Raw genomic sequence first — 12659 nt, 5'->3', positions numbered from 1 at the left:
ACCCCCGCCACGATAGGGCCATAAAATTCGCCCCTAGAGCCCAAGATAGAAGAACACATCTCAGAACAACATCTACCTCCAGGTTCCAGGTACTTGCCTGAGGAGCCTCGGTGATTGTGCATCCCACTCCACCCTACCACACCTCTGAGGCCTCTGACCCTACTACCAGGCATCCGGCCTGCACGCAGTCCCACCCGATGCACAGCCTACATTATCTAGCTCCCCACACAACTGGTGGCCCAACCTGACAAAGACTGGCCTCCAAGTGAGCAACTGATTATTGACGTCAGTGATGCGCTGTGGAGTTAAATCCCTACAGTGTGTGAGGGAATTCTGAATTGCGGGCACTCCACGACTTTCTGTCTGACCTGCTTCCTATGCATCAGGTCAGTAAAACATCTGCCCATCACATTAAACTTGTATAGAACTTGATTGGACAACACGTGGAACATTGTGAATAGTTCTAGCCTTCATATTACACAAAAGATTTAGAGGCATTGGAGATAATGCAAAGAAGATTACTAGAATGATACCAGAACTAAGAGGTTATAACTATCATGAAAGGCTTAACATGTTGGTCCATTTTGCTCTTGAAAAGTGACAACTGAGGGGTGACCTCGTAATGGTTTTTAAGATTATGAAAGCATTTGATAGGATAGGCATAGAGAAGATGATTCCATGTATAGACAATTCCAGGATTAGGTGCCACAAATATGTTAGTCACAAATAAATTAAATAGAGTTTGAGGAGAAATCTCTTTATCTAGAGAGTGATTAGAATATGGAACTCGCTACCACAAGGCACAATGGAGGCAAATAGCATAGATGCATTGAAGGGAAAACTAGATAAGCACATGAGGGAGAAAGGAATAGAAGGATATGTTGGTGGGAGTTAGATGAGAGGCAGGAGGAGGCTCATGTTGAGCGTAAACCTATTGGGCTGAATGGCCTGCAACAACTACTTATTGCCATGCACTTTATAACAGGCCCTTTAATGACCCATGTGGAGCATTGCTTTCTCTGTTTCTACATCAGAATTGTAATTGGTGTCTTGCAACATTATAGGATTCTAATTTAAATAGCCTCCTGCTGAAACAAGCATGTGTACTGTTTGCCCATTTACAGGCTTGGTGGCAAATTGTGTCAGATGCACTTCGACCTCTAGGGGGTGGCCAAGGTTCACTCTTGATTTTCCTCTGCTGGCCTCCACTCGTTCAGGTGAGAAATGAGTGAACGGCAACTTAAAATCACTTCCACAGCCTATTTCAGTGTACGAAGCGTGGTGCTGCATTTATCATTGGATAATAGGATGTTTTCAGGGGTAAAGAATATTATTTCTACATCACAGGAATTACAGCAACTTGCATTTATATAGCACCTGTAAAGTAGAAAAATATTTGAAAATGTCAGAGGCAAAAGTCAAGCAATAAAGGACGCTGAACCAAAGAAAGTCATAGTCCAAAGCTGGACAAAAACCTTGGTCAAGAAAGCAGCTTTTAGGAGACATCTTAAGGAGGGGAGGGATGTGAAGACATTGGGGGTCCTAGGGCTAGGAACTAGACAAATGGAGCAATCACCCATAACAGATCAGAGTCATTAGAAGGGAGAGTTTGGGAGGAAATTGTAGGGCTGAAGAAAGATAGAGGTAGAGACAGGGGCACAAGGTCATGAAGAGATTTAAACTTGAGGATGATAATTTGAATTTGAGGCATTGGAAGAACAGAAGCAGATGTATGTCATCAAGAACAGAAATGTTATGGAGGCATATGGAGGGTCTTTGGAATTAAGTGAAACACGTTTCAATGGAGGAGGCAACAGTGATCATAATATCAGGTTTAGAATAGTTATGGAACAGGAAAAGGGAAAATTCAGCATAAAAGTATTTAACTGGAGGAAGGATAATTCAGCAAGTTAAAAAGGAATCTGGCCCAGATGTGCTAGAAACAAACATTTGTTGGGCAAAACTGTAATTGAACAATGAAAGACCTTCAAAGAGGAGATGGTCCAAGTACAGAATAGACATGCTCTCATGAGGGAGAAAGGAACGTTGTCCAAAATTAGAATTTACTGGATGACCAAAGATATAGAGATTAACATCAAACAAGAAAAAAGGCTTGTAATAAAGATGAGGTTGATGATGCAGCAGACAACCAAATGAATGCAGAGAGTACCTAGGAGATCTAACAAGGGAATAAAATGGGCAAAGAGAGTAGGAGAATAGACTAGGATCTATTGGCTGAATTTTACGTGCCCCTACCAGAAGTGTTTCCCTCAGTGGGGGGGCACACAAAATGGGTTGGGTGCCCATCCCACCACCTTCTGCCCACCCTGGAACTCACCCCCATAATGCTGGGGGGGAACGGGGGCATCAAAATCGGCAGCTAGCCTGTTCTACTTAAATGAACAATTAATGGTCAAATAAGCTTGTTTTCAAGCCTATTGACCCTAATAATATGCTGCCCCATCATAATACATTTGGCATGGACAGCAGAGTGGAAGCGGGAAGCCTGATCTTTAACCTGAAATGGTTAAAGGGCAGGGGGTGGTGTCCCTCCTTGGGGGCTGCCCTTTGCTGATTACAGGGCGGCCTGCTTTAGACTGAACCCCCTGCCCCTGCACTGTGTTCCTACCTGCTCCCTGTCTAAACACACCCCCTCCACCCCACTGCCCTGTCCATAATGACCTGAAACTGTCCCAACCCAAGACCCAGGACTTACCTTCTCCAGGGATCCTAGGCCTTGAGTGCCACTCCTCACCTGCAGTCTAGCAATGGCCACTGATGCTTTCCTGGTGCTGCCAGGAATGATGTCCGGCATCTCCAGAGGGCAGGATTGGGGCAGATGTCCAAATCAGCTCCAGTGCTTTATGGCTGTGGGATTGCTTGGTGTGTTGTCAGCTGGCTTCACACTGATGTGGTTTCCGGGGAGGGGGGTGGGGGTGGAGAGGTGGGTATGCTGTCCACCACAACCCCTACCCCTGTATTATTCAGCCCTGTGATTTGTGATGACTCTATGGAACGAGCTGGTTTCATCAAGAAACAGTTAAACTTTATTATAGAGACTTATCAGTGTTTGCACGTTCAACCAGACCTTTCTTTGGCAAAGCCCAGCTGCACGGATTGTCCGTGCTAGGAGCTCACTGGTTGGAGTCCCCACAGTACATCACATGGCCCATGATTGGCAGGAGGTAGTGACTATACATCCATTTACCGCATTTACTCCCCTTTAGATTTTTTTACAATTACTCTCTACAGAAAAACATTTAAACAATCCAGCAAACATATATACAATTTCAGTTGATTATAAATTGAGTCTCTGAGATTCTTATACAGCTAGAGCGGCGTAGCTCTACCACTGGAGGTTCCTGACCAGGATCGACAAGATCTAAAGCTGCACTATGAGACACATCATTGCAACTGGACATTTCAGGATTTGGCAACTCTTCTAAAACACCTGGGATGTCTGTTCTACATAGATCACACACCTCAGAAGTCAACGGTTCAACGTTAATCACAGGTTGATCAGTTAACTGTTGGAATGTCTATCTGGCACGGATGTGATCTATGTGCTTACGGATGGTTTTATCTCCTGCTTATACTTGGAAAGATAACGGACCCGTCTCTGCTGTACCCATTACTTCTATTGTGTTTGTTTGCTGTTTTGTGGACTCCTTCAACTTTGTCTGGCATTGCCTAACCACGTGACCCTTCTTATGACGGTAATGGCATTCTGCCTCTTTGAATTTATAGGTATCTGCTCCATAGTCACCTCCACATCTATAGCAATTTTGTCTTGAAACCGATGCTAAAGCTTTTCTGTTAGGCTTATTAATGTTTCTCACATTAGCCATTGAAATGTGCTTTAATTCTGCTGGTCTGGCTTTTGCGCCACACTCAGCAGCTGGTCCCCATCCAACATGAAGCATGGCACCATTATCCATGTGTTGCAAAGCCTGCGAGACTCTTGCAGCACTTTCCATGGTGAGAGAGATTTCTAGGATGCGTTTAAAATTGGTTTGTACCTCAGCAAGCAATTGTCACTGAATGGCGTCAATCTTGACTCCACTTACCAATCGGTCCCAGCATATCATTTAAAACGTCTCCAAGGTCACAGTATTCTGTTAACTGCTTGAGGTTAACTACATAGATTGCGAGGGACTCTCCCAGAGCCCGAACTCTTGAATTGAATTTAAAGTGCTGCATTATCATGGACGGCTTTGGCTGGAAGTGAGTTTTCACTAGGTCCTCTAACTCACTATATGACTTGGAGTTGGGCGCGCTTGGGGCATTCAGGTTATATGTTTTACTGCCGCACACACTTAAGAGGATCGCTTTTCTTCAGCGGTTATTTCATTTGCTATAAAATAAAATGTGAGGCGCTCAACACCCTGGCTCCAATCTTCAATATTAGCATCATATGGGTTGATTCTTCTAAACAGCGGCATGACAAGTGAGTAGGTTTTTGTTTTAAATTCGATTTACTCACAGTAACAGGGCAAGGCGCAGAGTCGAAGTTCATTTTACCTTTGTCGCAGACTGGTTTCGTCAAGAGACAGCTAAAACTTTATTACAGAGACATTTTCAGTGCTTGCACACTCAACCAGATCTCTCATCGGAAAAGCCCCAGCTAAGAGCTCACTGGTTGAAGCTCCAGCAGTGCATCACATGACCGGTGATTGGCAGGAGAGAGTGACTATAAATCCAGTTACCACAGATTCTCTGTCAAGCTAATGTAATGAAGAATGCAAGTCCACAGAATTTTCACCATGCTGGTCACTGTATTCATTCAATTCAGTTCGCTAGATAGCATTCGCATATGAAGGTTGGGGGAGGGGTAGGGGGGTCACTTTCTACTTAAATGCATAATCTAGGCCTTTGGATGAATTGTTAAACTCTGGCTCTGTTTACCTATTTGGCTAAATGTGAGACATTGCATGGCACTATTTGAAGTCAATGAGGAAGTTATTATGGTGCCTCATCAGCATTAATCTCTTTATTACCATCAGAAATAGATTAACTGGTCAATTACTTCAGTATTGTTTGTGGGATCTTTCTATGTCCAAAATTTTGGATCATTGTGGAAGGCCTAAAAATAATCGTTTGAAAAATCTAAGCTACAGCTCAACTGTTGGTGGACCAGCAGTTTCTATTTTTGTTAGATTGTCAGTGTTTAGACTTGTTTCATAGAAACCTAGGCCAGGATTTTTCCTGAGGCAGGCAGGCTGGGCAGGAGCTGGCGGAGGCGGGGGTGGGCACGGAGTCTATTGTCGCCCGCAATCAGCTCTGCGTCGTAATTTTATGCGGGCGGGCCAATTAAGGCCCGCCCAGCATAATACGCAACCGGTAGTGCTCAGCGCTACCTGTGTGGGTGGAAGGAGAGTCGGGGCCAGCGCTCTTTTGCGTGCATGAGTGAAAGAGCGCAGCAATCTCCCTGAGGCACGGAGCCGACTCGGAGATTGAATAGATATCAAAATAATGAAAGAAATGACTTAAAAATTTAGTTAAACATGCCCCCTCATGTGGCTGTCACATGAATGGGGACATGTTTTTATATTTGTGGAGATTTATTTATTTAATAAAAGCTTCATCCCGCTCGTGGATGAGTTTCCTGAAAAATGCGAAGGCCGCTTGGGCTTTTTGCCTTAAGGTTGAATGGCCAGTGTTACAAGTGGCTCAATTGATTTCTTAATGGCCTTAATAGGCGCAATACCATCATTTTATGCGTCAGTGTGTCGGGCCCATAGAAAATTGAAGCAGGAGAATGTCATTCGGCCCTTCGAGATATTCAATATGATCATGGTTGATCCTTTATCTCAATGCCATACTCCCTCTCTTTCTCCATACTCTGACGCTTTGAGTTCAGAAATCTATTTGTTTCCTTAAATATATTCAGTGACATGGCCTCCACATCCTCTGCAGAAGAGAATTCCACAGGTTTACCACCCTCTGAGTGAAGAAGGTTCTCCTCATCTCAGTCCTAAATGGTCTAACCCATATCCTGATATTGTGACCCCTTGTTCTAGACCCCCCAGCTGGAGGAAAGATCACCCCTGCATCCAGTCTGTCCATCCCTGTCAGAATTTTATACGCCTCAATGAGATTTCTTTATTAAGTTTGCTAAAGGAGCTTGCCCTTTTGGCTGACATTGAGCTAATAGAAAAATTAAGCCACTTGACAACAATATTGTCTTAATTTAGTTAATGCAAATCCATCATTGCTAAGGAAAGATTCATGTGCTAATGCATTTAGCTAAAAGGCTCAGATATTGCTCATGTTCCCAAGTACTTATAGGAATATTTTCATCAATTAAGTCAAAAGCTGCAGATCATAGGTCTGCCTTGGCTCTGCAGTGAGAAATCAGTGCAAGACCATTAATGATCATGTTAAATATATTAATGCCAAAATCTGCTGCCAAGATGCTACAGAACACTAAATTGAGATTTATAGATGACAGGGAAATGATTTGCTTTTAGCAGAAGTGAAAACTGAAAATGCTGGAATTACTCAGCGGGTTTGGCAACATCAGCGGAGAGAGAAACTGAGTTAACATTTCATCAAAATTGGGAAACTGGAAGAATAATTATTTTATTAGATGATTTCGATCTCGAGATTTGAAAGTTCCCTAAAGGCGGACGGAACTATGCTGAGAACTACTTTTCACTCTATGATTTCTGTGAATATGTGGACGTTCATTTCTGATTAAACTGGCTGGAAATGGTTTGGAAGCAGCAAGGGCTACCTGCCCGGCAGTGGAGGTTGTCCACCAATCTGAGTAAGTGCCCACTTGTGGGTAGATTGGGGCTGCCAGTGGAATCTACCTGTTGGGGGGGTGGGGGGGTGGTGGTGGGTGATGGAAAAGTGAGCTATCTGATCCACCCGAAGCTGGCAAAAGAAGCCAGCCAGTTTTAGATTCTGGCCTCATTTAAAGGTCGATGGTAAACTTTGGGTGCCAAATTAGAACCCAACAGATTTGGGCATATTGTTATGTAGATGCCGATATGGGTCACTAGAGGCATGGACCAGTTCTTTAAGCTGAAAGCCTGTGCAATGAAGCTGTTCTCACAATATTGCTAGGTAAAGCGTTCCTGGGTTTTAGCCCAGTGGCAACGAAGGAATGGTTTCATGATTTGTAGAACTTGAAGGTGATGGTGTTCCCATGCAACTGCTGTCTTTGTTCTTCTAGGTGGTAGAGCTCACAGGTTTGGAAGGGGCTGTAGGATAGTTGCTGCAGTGCCAATAGACACCACAACAAATATGCGATTGGTAGAGGGGAGAGATGTTTTGGCTCGTAGATGAGATGCCAAACAGATGACTCCTTTGACATTGCCAAGCTTGAACTTAACTAACATTCGTACTGATTTGTTGAGATTATCTGCTGTTCCATTTTTTCTAAAGTAAAAGAATAACACCGTGCTTATTGCTTAAATGCTACCTGTATGATAATTAAACTTCCTTTATAAAGAGATTTGCATTTGCATCCTTCTACGTAGGTTGTCTTTTGGAGGCTTTTCCAAAACCAATATAGTTTCTCAGAAGCCCCATGGGTGCTTGTGTTCACCTGATTTGTACTTTTTGCACTGGGAAAAATACCTTTTTTGTGTTACCAATCACCATGTTGAGTGGTTCCTCTTTTCCATATTCATCATGGCTCTGCAGTTCTTTGAAACATAATTATTTTACAATTATGACAAGTTTGTGACTTGGCACTAGGCGTGAGTGCAAAACCAGCATGGGTGAGGTGAAACCAGAGATTAACAGATATAGTTTTTGTCTCAGATGTTAATCTGAAATATATTTCCATTCAGCATGGCTAATATATCTGGAAAAAAAAACTGGCTAAGCACTGAGACAATCATAGGCTCTATCGACCATAGCATGCCCAGTGCTTTGGAACAATTAAAATATCATCTGTGGCATTTACTTAGTTGGGGTCGAATAATATAAATTATAATATCGCATTGATGTTCTGTGGTTTCATTTGAAGATCTCAAGGTGCAATGGTGGGGGTGAGGGTAGGATTGAACAACAGAGGCCAGAAAGCTGCAGGCGGTGTTTCCATTGTGATTTTGACCTCCAGCTCCCTACAAACTGAGAGTGAATTTTGACCTTCCAACCCACTTAAAAGCAGGAGAGGCCAATAACTGCCAGGAACTCAGAGCTTTCAGCAGCGATTTTGTCAGTGGCTTTTTATGTAAGCCACGGATTCTGCACCTGACTTCCCAATCCCCGACCAGTTAAAGCAGGCAGGTATGGATACAGGACCTTTGGCTGATTGTTGAAATTTTACTCTTTAATGGAACCCTACTGGGATTAGAATGGAAGCATTCGACCAGTGTCAAGATGAAGGCGGCTACTCAACAAATGGTGTGTCAATGAGGGAAGGCTGCATCGTGATTCCGATACAACTCGTGGTCCAGCAATGCAACAGGGAGATTCTGTTCCCAGTGTATGAGAGGAAGAAGCCTGCCTCCAAGAATAAGCCTGCATGGCTGGAAGTGGCTGAGATCAGCTGCAGGACTGTGGTGCCTTGCTCTTGAGCAATGTCACAATAAGTTCAATGACCCGTTCAGGGTAAGAAAGGTGAGTGGCCTGCCACTTTCAAGTACAAACACCTTCACTGTGACTTTCCCAGCCTTTTCCTGCAAAATGCTCCTCAGACCAACACACTTCGAGTTCCTCTCTTTCAAGGCACCTTGGCAAATCCGTATCTGACCAGTCACCATTGACACACACCTTGTCTTACTGCCATGTCACATCCATCCCTCACAGTGACGCTTCATAAATGCTACCTTTCATCACTCAATATGTTCCATTCTTCACACATGGGTAGCTCTCTTCTTTCTTTCCTTTCAGGTCAAGAGAGCACAAAAGTCCAGGGATGGAGAGAAAATCGGAGATTCTCCTCCACTTATCGCTACCATAGCTGCTATTGCTGTGGAGAAGGCACAGGAGTTAACTAGGGTCTCACATGCATGGCCATTGGTAATGAAGCAATGGGGGACTCCCAGCTATCTGGTGAGAGAATTAGATATCACAGAGCCACATGGCATATAATACTCAATCATGTTGACTTGATGTCAGCAGGCAATGGAAAGTGATGATCTGCACAATGATGACTGAGAAGCCACTCACCTTGTTGTTCTAATTTATTGATTTTGTTATTTATTCATTCTTGGGATGTCTCTGATAAGGACAGTATTTGTTCCCCATCCCTAATTACTCTTGATAAGGTGGTGATGTGCCACTTTCTCGAATCACTGCAGTCCATGTGGTGTAGGAACACCCACTGTGCTGTTAGGAAGGGAGTTCCAGGATTTTGACTCATCGACAGTGAAGGAACAGAATATAGTTCCAAATCAGGATGGTGTGGGGCTTGGAGGGAGTTTGCAGTTGGTGCTGTTCCCATTTGTCTTTTGTCCATGTGTGGACCTAGGCTGTAATGAGATCAGAAGCTGTGTGGTCCTGGCAGAACTCAAACTGAACAGATTTTGGATGAGTAAGTGCTGTGGATTGTGATTTGGAACTAGGTATGAGCACAAAACCAGCAAAGGTGACGCAAAGCCAGAGCTTAACAGATAGGTTTTATTTTCAGACGTTAATCTGAAATACATTTCCACCCAGCATGGCTAATATTATATCAAAGTATCTCGGAAAAAAAACTGGTTAGGCACTGAGACAACCAATCAGTATTGTTGATGACACCTTCCATCACTTTGCTGGTGATTGAGAGTAGACTGTTGGGACGGTAATTGGCTGGATTATATTTGTCCTGCTTTTTTCAGGAGAGGACATACCTGGGCAATTTTCTACAATGTTGGGTAGATGCCAGTATTGGAACAGCAGCTAGTTCTGGAGAACAATTTTTCTGTATTATAGCCAGAATGTTGGCAAGACCAATAGCATTAGCTGTATCCAGCACCTTTAGCCATTTCTTGATATTACATGGTGTGAATCAAATGGTTTAAGCCTTTCTTTTCCCATAGGCCCTGCAAACATCCCATGGGAGCTGGTACCAGTGTAGGATGAAGGCTCCTCAGCTGAGGCCACTCACTCTGATGGAGCACCATCAGAGGACTCAAGGGCAATTCCACTAGTTCAAATACAGACACCTCAGTGCAGCACCTCACTGCCAAAGCAGTGTTGTCACATTGTGAGGCATGTATAACTAGTAGCCAAGAATGGGTGCTGGAGATAGGGACAGCACTGGAGAAACCAGTTCCTGCTATAAATTCCATTCACCATCTACCAACTCCATCCTTCTCCATGGCAAATGTCTGAGGGTGAAGCAGGCTGCTTGAAATCTTGGCATCATATATGACCCCAAATGAATTTTTGATCACATATCCACAATGTTACTAAGACCATCTGTTTTCACCTCCATAACATCACCTGACTCCACCCCCACCTCAGCTCATCTGCTACTGAAACTCACAATCATGCCTTTGTTATTCCTAGGCTTGACAACTCCAATGCACTCTTGGCTGGCCTCCCACAATCTATCTCTGTAACCAATGACATCATCTAAAACTCTGCCTAGCCCCTAAGTTCTAGAATTCCCTCCATAAACCCCACTGTCTCTTTTCCTTTTTATCCTCTTTTAAGCACCTCCTTAAAAACTACCTCTCTAACTGAGCTTTTGCCAAACTCCCAATATCTCCTTGTGTGGCTTAGTGTCAAATTTTGTTTGATAGTGCTGTAATGAAGGGCCTTGGAACATTTTATTATATTAAGTGTGCTATAAAAATAAAAGTTGTTGATATAGGGGGGTGCAGGACTCTCTTAGCTTTGCTCAGCTGGACACAGAAGGGGTCATCAACAAAGAGGATTATATTGAAACAGCTGTGAAAGATGTGTGAGGTTCTGTCAGTCCTTCCAGTGGTATTGCACTGTCTCCAGCTTGAATATTATGATGTCTCCAGTTCTTGACTCTCAGGAATGCAGGAGGGCTGTGAGAGACAAGATGGATGCAGCTGAGGACTCTGTTCAATGTGCTTTCACTCCACTGCCCTTGCCATCCCATCATCACCACCAACAACATGCCTCAACCCACCCTACCACACCTGCCTGTCATAACCTCAAATGTGGCCTCTTGTTTCCATGGCTGAATCTTTGCCTGCACAGGTGCTGTTAGGGTAATATTTGGCAGGGCCTTCATGGGCACTAAGACCCAGAGAATGTTGACCACTAGTATCTGGGCTATGAGATTAAGAGAAAAAACAGTTGATCTTTATCTCTGCTGAAGCCATAGTGGATGCACCATTTAGGCACAATAGTAAAAGGAAGAGCAAGAATTTATTGTTGCACCTGTGTGTTTAATACAGTGTTACATTAGCATTTTGCAGTTCGATGTTTATGAGCCATAAACTATGGACAGAATCTTCCTCTCTCATTGGTGGCGAACTTGGAGCCTAGAAGGGTATGTAATTAGGTGGCCTGTTGGTGTACCTTTCCACATCCACCAGAATTAAGTTCTAAGCGGGAAGGCCCATGGTTGATCTTCCTGCTCTACTATCAACTGGGGTCCTTAAGTGATCCATTATTGACCACTGAAGAGCCTTATCCCGCCGCTGCTGATATTATCCCAGCTGCAGGTGGGCCTGTTGCTATGCAGTGCACATGATAGGTAAAACTGTGAGGGCCACTTGTCATCCGGGAGTGGGGCGGGGTCCCTTGACCAAAGGCACCTCATTGCCTGATTGAGGTACTCGACATTGGGAAGTGAAGGAGCCACAGAGAGCCATCCGCTGGCCTTGCTTCTGACTCCCCTGCCCCTGGTTCATATTTAATACTCAGTTTATAAGTCACTCAGGGTTCTTGGGGGCTTCAGAGGCCAGCTTACACAATGCCATGTATGGTGGTCAAAACATCTTGAGGTATAACCATATCCTGAATTGCACTTCCTTTTGTAAATTATCCACATTATCGGAATTGCCCCAAAAAATTCCCTTCCTCACCACTTTTATGGTAATGACGGCAGTAATCTAGGATAATGGAGAAATGAAGGACAGACGCAAATCCAAATATAGCAAAAACAGCAAGCATCCAGCAAAAAAGGGAAACTGTAAATTGCTGTTTATAACCTACCTGAGTAGATCAGGTTACCAGTTACTAATCTATTTAAATGGGTGGATTCAGTGCTAGGAATAGAAACTGCCAAAAAGCCTGCAGGTTCCACTTGATTGCTCTGTCTTTATCAGCGCACTTCACCTAAAAATCAACAATACCAGCACAAAAGATCACAGAATTTTAAGCACAATTTACATCCAATGCAAATCAAGGCTGGGCTTTTCTGGCCCCACCAGCAGCAGGCAACTTGGAGAGCCAAATTTTCCTGTCCCATCCTCGACAATGCCCACCACTAGAAGGGATAAAATCCCAGCCTTCAAGTTTCTGTGATCTTTTGTGCTAGTTTAAGAAACATCACACTAGGCACTGAACCCACCCACAAAACTAGGTTTGCTGCAAGATTAAATTAATCATCACTCTGATTTACCACTAATCGCATTCATTTGTGGGCTTTTGAGGAGGCTTTAATAATTAAATTGGTTCTTCAGGGCATAGGGACACTAATAGACTGGTTTTTAAATGTGTTTGAATATATTTATTTTTAATTTACCAAGAAACTAACCATTGTATCCTTACATTACACAAATGGCTCTCTA

This window comes from Carcharodon carcharias, chromosome 6, assembly GCF_017639515.1.
Source record: "Carcharodon carcharias isolate sCarCar2 chromosome 6, sCarCar2.pri, whole genome shotgun sequence".
In the NCBI taxonomy this organism is placed as follows: Eukaryota; Metazoa; Chordata; class Chondrichthyes; order Lamniformes; family Lamnidae; genus Carcharodon; species Carcharodon carcharias.
The sequence above is the reverse complement of the archived record's forward strand: the minus strand, read 5'-3'. Positions refer to the sequence as shown.